Below are 9,765 nucleotides of genomic sequence, written 5' to 3'. Positions count from 1 at the left end.
ACTAACAGATCTGTCCTGGAAGAAGTGCACCTGGAATGCTCCTTGAAAGCAAGGATGGCCAGACTTCATCTCACTTACTTTGGTCATGTTGTCAGAAGGGATCATTCTCTGGAGAAGGATGTCAGGCTTGGTAAAGTGGAGTCAGCAAAAGAGGGGAAGGTCCTTAACAAGATGGATTGACACAGTGGCTGCAGCAATGGTCTCAGGTATAGTAGGGATCATGAGGCTGGCGCAGGACTGGGCAGTGTTTCGTTCTGTTGTAATAAGGTCACTATGAGTCGGAGATGACTTGACGGCACCTAACAACAACAGTTAATAGATAGACGGATAGATTTAAAATTGATTATTCGGAATGAAGTACCAAGATATAATAAATTTGAAATTCAAAAGTGAGGGTTCTAAGCAAGATAAAAATTTTCCAAGGAAATATCAAAGTCAGTGATGTGTCAAGGGTGGAATGATGGAAGTGGTTTGCCCCAGGTGCAGGTAGTAGTCTGTATATAACTTTAAAACAACAATAAAACCAACTAAAAGTTTATTTGCTTTTCATTAATACCATGTGTCAGTAATTCTAAATAATGCTAGTGATAAAATATTCCTCCTTGAAAAGAGCTTGTTATTGGTCTAAATTCTAAACAATTGTTCCATTGCCATTGAGTTTTAATCATAAGCTTGCAAGCTTTGAAATATCACATTTGTATTACTTCTCATCTATTAAATATAACAATCTGGAAGTTAACTCAGAGAACTTCCAGTTAAATGGTTTGCACCCAGCACACGTGAACTCAGTTACATTCATTCATCTGGCGTGGAACTGTTACAGCTTACAAACTGAGAGATACAGCATTTTTTGTTTGATACAAAGTTTAGTTCACAAGTGAAATATTTTATTGAATTTAAATATCCTTAAAATTTAAAGATCTTTTTAAAATTGTTAATTGCTTTAAAACTAAAGCACAATCCAGAAAATGATTAAGATTGACAATTTGTTACTGAAAATACACCTGCACCTCACTTACAAATATCTCGTTTTCTGACATTCTGTATTTATGACAATAGTAAGAAAAATCTGCTGTAACTATTTTGCACGTTAAAAACATACGTCTGGCAGTAACAAACACCAAGGTGTGAGGTGAGAGCTGGCTGTGATGGTTAAGGTTATGTGTCAAGTTGTCTGGGCCACGATTCTCAGTGGTTTGTCAGTTCTGTAGTGATGTAATTTGGCAGTTATGTAAGGATGTAGTCACCCTCTATTTTGTGACCTCATGTGGTCATCCTCCATTGTTGCATAATATCAATTTTCACATAATGGTCTGGTCTTTGGAACTTAACCAAGTCAATAAGTGAAGGATGGATGTAATTGTGTTATATAGAAGAGGGAAAGCTTTAAAACTTGTCTGCTTCAGGTATTAAATATGCTAGGTACACAAGGGCACTGTCAGGATTACATAGAAAACATAGACAAAGTTCATGGCATAGTGACTAGGATTTGGCAGATGGTGAATGAATGGTAGCTTTTGTATTTTTGTTGTTGTTGCTTATTGTGGTGAAAATATACACAACAAAACATTCACCAGCTCAACAATATGTACAGGTATATAGGTTCGTTATGGACACTCTCGGCCCCTACTCACCTTCCTCAAACACTTGTCCCTCTATGTCCATGTCCCATGATTTTATCTCAAAAGCTGACATACAAGCCGGGATCCAAAGTTCCAACACTGTGCCAAGCCCTATGCTTCGTGTTTTAAATGGATGATCTAATCGATTCATTATAAAACCCTTCTGAGCACCACCTTTGTTCCCACCTCATTAGGAAATGACAGCCCAGAAGGCTGGTGGTTCAAACTCACCAGCCACTCCTCGGAAGGAAGGTTGGGCAATCTACTTCCGTAGAGATACCGCTTCAGCAATCCAAGGAGGGGTCCCTATGAGTCGTGTCCGACTCGATGGCACCTAACAACAACAACAACAGCCCAGAAAGCTCAGGAACACCTGGCAATTTACTTCCAAAATCAGCCAGTGAAAACCCTGTGGATTGAGACAGTCCTATCTGCAATCATCAAGGGGATGGGTGCAAGACCAGGAGGCATTTCGTTCGTTTGTCCATGAAGTCGCCAGAAGGTGGGGACTGACTTAAAGGCAGCTAAGGACAACAGTTTGATATTAAATCCCGTGCTCTTTCCACGGAATCACCTTACAATTTGTGTTCGTTGCCACCACCATCACCATTATCATCATCTTCATCATTACTGCCATATATTAGCATGTACTCAGTATGCACACACCAGGTGCTTTCATACTTGGTCTTATGTTGTTGTTGTTGTTAAGTGCCGTCAAGTCATTTCCGACTCATAGCAACGCCATGCACAGCAGAACGAAACACTGCCTGATCCCGCGCCAGCCCCACAATCCCTGCTATACTTGAGCCCATCATCGCAGCCACCATGTCAATCCATCTCGTTGATGGCCTCCCCCACTTTCGTCGACCCTCCACCCTACCAAGTATGGCATCCTTCTCCAGGGAGTGGTCCCTTCTTACAACATGACCAAAATAGGTCTTATGGTCAATGTATCTTCAAATTCACCCACATCTTTACCATTTTCATTGTTTTCCACCCCTTCCTGCACCTCAGATCTTCCATCTGGGATCATTATCCCTCTGCCTGAAGTATATTTTTAGAGCTCCTTTGCTAGTGGTTCTCAAGTGCTCCACTTCTGGCAACCCCACGTACAACAGAATGCAGTGCGGCCTGGTCCTGTGCCGTCCCCACAGTCTATTTGTACCCATTGCTGCAGTCTTCATGTCAACCCATCTCATGGAAGTTCCCCTCGTTTTCACTGACCCTCTACTTCACCAAACATCATGGCCTTTTCTAAAGATTGGTCTTTCCTGATGACAGCTCTGGTGACATAGAACCTATGGCATATGACCACTAACCAGAAGCCTGGCACTTCAAACCCACCAGCCTCTCCTTGGAAGGAAGATTGGGGAATCTACTTCCACAGAGATACTGCCTCGGAAACCCAAGGAGGAGTTGCTATGAGTCGGGTCCTACTCGATGGCAGTGAGTTTGTTTCTTTGTTTTGTTTTTACTTTTTAACACTTTAACACTTTTGCAGCAGACTTGCCCAATGCAATACGATATTTGACTTCCTGACTGCTGCTTCCTTGGGCATTGATTGTTGCTCCATGTAAAATGAAATCCTTGTCAACTTCAATTTCTTCATCGTTTATCACAATATCATTTATTGGTCCAGTTTTGAGGACTTTTGCTTTCTATATGTTCAAGTGCAATCCATGCAGAAGGCTCAAGTCTTTACCTTCATCAGTAAGTGCTTCAAGTTGTCTTAATTTTTAGCTAACAAGGTTATGTCATCTACATATTTCATATTGTCATATTCCTGTAAATCTGAGACCATATTCTTGTTCATGTAATCCAGGTTCTTGGATTATTTGCTCAGCATACAGGTTGAATAAGTAAGATGAAAGGATGTGACCCTGCCACACACTGATTCCAATTTTAGATGACTCAGGACTGGGCAATCTACTTTCACAGAGATCCCACCTTGGAAACCCAAGGAGGGGTCGTTATGAGTTGGAATCAACACGACAGCAGTGAGTTTGGTTTTTGGTCAGTATCCCTTTCTTATACTTCAATAGCTGACTCGATCCAAGAATTCCTTTAGTAGGGGTTACTAGAGGCAAATTTCCTGTTTCTGTTTGTCTGAAAATGACTTTAGTTAACATCCGTTGTTGAAAGGTATTCAGACAGGGTATAGAATTCCAGGTTGGCACTTATTTTTCCTCAGTCCATGAAAGATATACCACTACCTTCTGGCTTCCATTATTTCTGTTGAGAAGTCAAATATCAGTCTTTCACTCCTTTGTGTATAATCTCTCTGTTTGCTCCTGCCTATAATACTTTTTTTTTTTTTTTTAAACTATGATGCATTTGAATTGTGGTGTTGGAGAAGAATATTGAATATGCCATGGGTTGACAGAAGAATGAACAAATTTGTCCTGGAAGAAGTACAGCCATAATGTTCCTTAGAAGTAAGGATGGTGAGTCTTCATTTCACATAGTTTGAACATGTTGTCAGGAAGGACCAATTTCTGGTGAAGAACATCACGCTTGGTAAAGTGGAACGTTGATGGAAAAGAAGAAGATCCTCAATGAGATGGGTTGACACAGTGGCTACAACGATGGGCTCAAACTTGAAAACAATTTTGAGGATGGCCCAGGAGCAGACAGTGTTTTGTTCTGCTGTACACAGGGTCACTATCAGTCAGAAACAAGTTGATGGCATATAACAGCAACAGGAACAGCATAAGACATTTTTGGTTTTGGTACCCTGTAGTTTTCACTAAGTTGTACTTTATTTGATTTGCTTAGGGAGCTCTGGTGGGGTAGTGCCTAAGGCACTTGACTGCTAACCAAAGTAACCCACAGTTACTCCTCAGAAGGAAGGTTGGGCAATCTACTTCCATAGTGCTCCAGGTTAACTACCAATCTCACCATGGGGAATAATGACATTCAGCTGCCCAGCTACTCAACCAGGCCCAGCCAAGTTGACACACAAATGTAACCATCCCTTGTCAACTTGGCACCTGTACGGATCTTCAATGGGTGGTATCTGTACAGATCTCCTTCACTGGGTCACTACAGTCCCCTGGTTCCTGAGTGGTGACCTCACCCCCTTGGCCTGGCAGGCCCTGTTCCTCTTCCTCTTGGGCAGGGCAGCCCGGCCCCCTCACTCTTGGGCAGCGGCTATGGCTCCATCCCACTGCCTCACATGAACCAGCAGCCCCACTCTCCAGAACCAAGTTGTCTAGCTCTTTGAAACCTGGTGGGCTGTCGTGGTTCCACCCCAAAGGCCATGGTCCTACCCTTGAGACTGAGGCAGCTCTGCTTCCCATTTCCTTGGTCTCTCCACGTCTGACGATTAATGCCGAAGGCAACCCACTCCACCGGAATCTTCCTGCCCCCAAAGCACTCAGCTTTCTTGCTCCGTGGGCCAGCCAACCTGCTACTACACTTCATGTCGGCCTCTTCTACCAATTAACGCCCAAAGGCAACCCACTCCACCAGGAAGTTACCTGCACAGTGGCACCCGGCTTTCTCCATGGGCTGGTAAACCTGCTGCTGTTTAATGCCAGTCTCTGGGCTCTGCCACTGCTGTCATTGATGCTGGTCTCTGCCAGTCTCTTGGCTCTGCTCCTGACATCTCTCTTGCTGTTTGCTGGATCTCCCTGCCAGTGTCTTGGGTCAAGTACACACTCTACTCCTGTTTCCACATTTTAGGTATCTGTCAGAGCAGCACCCCACTCTCTCAGTACCATATTCTGTTCCAATCACCTAGTGCCACTCTGACAGGAATATATCACAAATGGGATGGCCTTAACAAACGGGAGTTTATTCTTACAATTTGGAGGCTTTAAGTCCAAGTTCAAAGTGCCAGGCTCTAGGGGCTGGGTGAAAGCCCCTCAATGTCAGAGTTCAGCTCTGCCTCTTGCTCCCGGCCCACTGGAGCTAGAGGCTTTTCTCCACTCAGACAGTTGCTGGCTGCTGAGACTGACAAACCCAAGGTTGGCAACCAAAAAGGCATAGTTCTGATGTTACCAAATCACACAGCAGGCCATTCATTCAAGTCCATTTAAAGTCCCGAGGTCAGCAGAGTGTGGCAGGCTGCTGAACAATGACACAGCTACATTCAGGTTCAAGCATGCCATAAGCCCAAGACCATTCTCAAAGCTGTTTCTTATATATGAGAAGCAGACCATATACTCAAAGCAGCTACTCAGCTGCTCCAATAGAGTCCACCATGGAGTTAATTACCAATCTCACCATGAGGAATAACTACATTCAGCTGCCCAGCCACTCCACCATGTCCAGGCAAGTTGACACAAAAACTTAAATACCACACATAGTGATACCACCTCAGAAACCCAAGGAGCGGTTGCTATGAGTCAGATCCGACTTGATGGCAGTGCGTTTTTTGTTTTTTGTTTTTTAATTTGTTGGGTTTCTGAGGAGGGTTCTTTCCTCAATTCTAGAAAATTCTCAACTTTTATCTCTTCACTCTATTCTTTAGGTCTCTTTCCATAGTTTATCTTTGTATCTACAGCCTTACTTTCAATGATTTATCTATTTCTATCTTGTGGTGTGTGTGTGTGTGTGTGCTTTAGGCACAAATTTACAGAGCAGAGTTTGTTTTACATTCAACATTTCATGTACATTTGGCTTCACTCCCCAATTACCATCCCCAACCCTAACCCACTCTCCTCCCCTCCCTTCTCAGTATCCACCCCTCCTTGCCCCTCATAGTTATGTACTTTTATGTGTCCTGCATTTCCTCCGTGTGAATGCTGCCCCTCTGGTGCTCTGTGGTCAATTGCTCCAAGGGATGCATCTCCAGAGAGTATGTGGGTGCATCACCCTGGGTTGAGTGGCCTGCATGTACATCTTGTTTACTATTGGGCTGAGAGCCAGCCCTTGGGAGTGAGTTTTATTCCAGGCCCAAAGTGTATCCCAGGGCCATAGTATTGGGGGTCCCACCAGACTCCCTCTGACCAGTAATTCTGGTCATTATTGTGTTTGGGGATTTTGTTCCATGTTTTCCTCCCACTCTATCCAGGATCTCCAGACGTGATCCTTTCCTGAGTGGTTGGCATTGGCAGCTGAGTACCATCTAGTTCTTCTGCTTTCGAGAGCCATCATGTCTAGGGCTGACTGCTTCCAAATGCCTTTGGTTTTTTGCACTCTTCTTTGCTTCTGATGATAGGAGATCATTAGCTGCATCTTAGATGGCTGCTTGAAAGGTTTTAAGACTCCAGTTGCGACTCACCAATGTAGAATGAGGAACAAGGTTTTTATGTATTTTGTTGTGCCAATTGAATCTGATGGCCCCCAATCCTCTGATCCTGAGTCGGTAGATCTGTTGGATCTCTCTCCCAAGTGTCTGGCTGTCTGTCTTTAATTCACTAATTATCTCTTAGTCTTTATCTAAACTGCTATAAATTGGTCCTTGGAGTTTTTAACTCCAATTTATATATGTTGTTGTTGTTGTTATGTGCCGTCGAGTTGGACCCAACTCATAGCGATCCCTCCTTGGGGTTCCAAGGCAATATCACTATGGGAGTAAATATATATATATATATATATATATCACCAGCCACTCCTCAGAAGGAAGGTTGGGCAATCCTACTTCTGTAGTGATACTGCCTCTGAAACCCAAGGAGGGGTCGCTATGAGTCGGGTCCGACGCAACAGCACATAACAACAACAACAATAATATATACACACACACACACACACACACACACACACACATATATATATATATATATATATATAGTTTTTTCTTTCTAGGAGTTCATTTTCAAATATATTTGATCTTTACTCATTTTAAACTTCTTTTTATTTCTTAAATATGTGGTTGTATGCAGTTGAGTCAGTTCTGACTTGTGCATGAGTCACGCCCATGTGAACAGAACAAAACGTTGCCTGGCCCTGCACCATCCTCACAATCATTGCTGTATTTGAGCCCATGGTTGCAGCCACTGCGTCAATCCATTCTGTTGGGGGTCTTCCTCTTTCTCTGGCTGGACTCCTTCCAAGACATATTTATTTGTTCTTCTGACCCTCTCTCTCCTTGACCAACCATGATGTCCTTCTCCAGGGACTGATCCCCCTGACAACACATGCCAAGTACGTGAGCCAAATCTTGTCATCCTCACTTCTGAGCGGCATTCTGGCTGCACTTCTTCCAAGATAGGTCTGTTCATTCTCTGGCAGTCCATGGTATATTCAATATTCTTTGCCAAAAGCACAATTTAAACTCAACAATTCTTCTTCTTTCTCCTTATTGTGTAGCTTTCAGATGCATATGAGGTGATTGAAAATACCATGGCTTGGGTCAGGTAAATTTTAGTCCTCAAAGTGACATCTTTGCTTTTGAGTACTTTAAAGAAGTCTTTTGCAAGTTCCAGTAAGATGGTGTAATAGGCAGACAGACTGCACAGACCCTCTTCAACAAAGAAAAGGGGAACCAGTTAACACAGACACAGAAGATAATCCTGGAACCCTGAGCTTTGACAAGAAGGATATAGAAGTAGACTAATCTCCAACTAGTAGAAGAACTTGCATGAAAACACCGAAAAAGAAGACATTCAGAGCTGAGGGCTATCAATGATCCTGATGTCAAGGACAGCTTGGATGTTACCTAGTAGTGTTAGGACCTAAAAGTTAACCTAAAACTCAGCCCTGCTAGCCAAGGGCTGCATGGAGGACTTCACTGGTGGCTGGTGAATGAAAGGGGAAGGAGTGGAGAGGCAAGCTGGTTGAGGTGTGGACTTTTGCCTGTCTGGAGGGTTCAGCCATTTTGAATGTTTACAAGTAGTTTGACCATTTTGGATATTTAGAGTGACAGCATTCTCCTAGATTCCAGGGACTTAAGTAAGCTCCACTTACCAGGAACTGCAAGGTCATTCTGGGCTAGAATGACTGGAAAGGTGTGATATTTCCCTTATTACTCTTATACCCCACAACTTTTTGGTGAATGGAGGTGTGGCCATCTATCACTCCCACCCACCTTCTGGGCCAGCAGGAATTCCAGCCCAGTCTGTGTGCTCAGTCAGAGTCTTGGTGCTCTGCCCTGCCCTGACCAGATTTTTTTTTTTTTTCCTATTTTTTTTAGTTTGTTTGTTTTCATCTGTTTTAAAATTATCATTATTGTTATTTGTCCTTTTTATTATTATTCTTTACTCTTCCCTTCCCAGGTTCTAGTTTTCAGCTTTTGCTGTCTTCCCGGTTCTTTGCTCCCCCCCCCCACTTTTTTTCCCATTGTTAACACCATTCCTTGTTTTTCTTTTTGCATTTTTCCCATTTTATTCTCCATTATCACCTACTGTACCTTTTTTCTCTTATTGCCCTCTCACCAGCTATTGTGTTGTGTTTTTTTTTTTTTTTCTTTTTCTTTTTTTGGTGATTGTTCCTGTGTGTGTATGCAGTGTGTTTTTTATCCACTAGCTTTTATTTTTTTGATGGTTATTTGATTGTTTTTTTTGTCTAACTGAGTGGGAAACAGCAACAGTGCCCATATGACACAACTACACCCACACCTCCTGCAGCTTCACTTACTGAGTGACAGACACCACTTCCTTCTACACCAACTGTCCAATGATAAACAACCAAGAATAGCCTAACTCAGCCTTAGCTACTCTTCACAAACAGTTAACAGAGATCTAAACACAACAATATCACAATATTTCAGAGACAAGAGACCACCATAGTCCACACAAAGAAGCAAGATAAAGTGGTAGAAACAAGGGAGCAGAATACAGACCCATAACACCTCCCTGAGGAAGACGCAGCATTGGAATTCCCTGATAAGGAATTCAGAAGAATTATATTTAGTTATCTTCAAAGGACTGAGAGACAGAACAAGGAAAACACTGACAAAAACCTAGAACAATTTCAGGAGAAAATACAAGAACAAAATGACAAAATAAATGAAAACTTAGAAGTGATACAAAATCTACAGATAAAAATCCAGAAAATTAATCCTAAATTTTCAGAAATAGATAACATACTGAAAGAACAAAGGAGTAGAATTGAATCAATGGAAGACAGAATTAACAAGATTGAAGACAAATACCTGAACACTTCTTTGGAAAGGGATCAACCAGAAAAAAGATCAAAACAAAATGAAGAAAGCCTAAGGTTTATGTGGGATACCATCAAAAGGAATAACCTAGGAGTT

This window comes from Orycteropus afer, unplaced genomic scaffold (assembly GCF_000298275.1).
Source record: "Orycteropus afer afer isolate SDZICR_OR568_19922 unplaced genomic scaffold, OryAfe1.0 scaffold00128, whole genome shotgun sequence".
NCBI classification, from domain to species: domain Eukaryota; kingdom Metazoa; phylum Chordata; class Mammalia; order Tubulidentata; family Orycteropodidae; genus Orycteropus; species Orycteropus afer.
Note: the sequence above shows the minus strand (reverse complement) of the source record.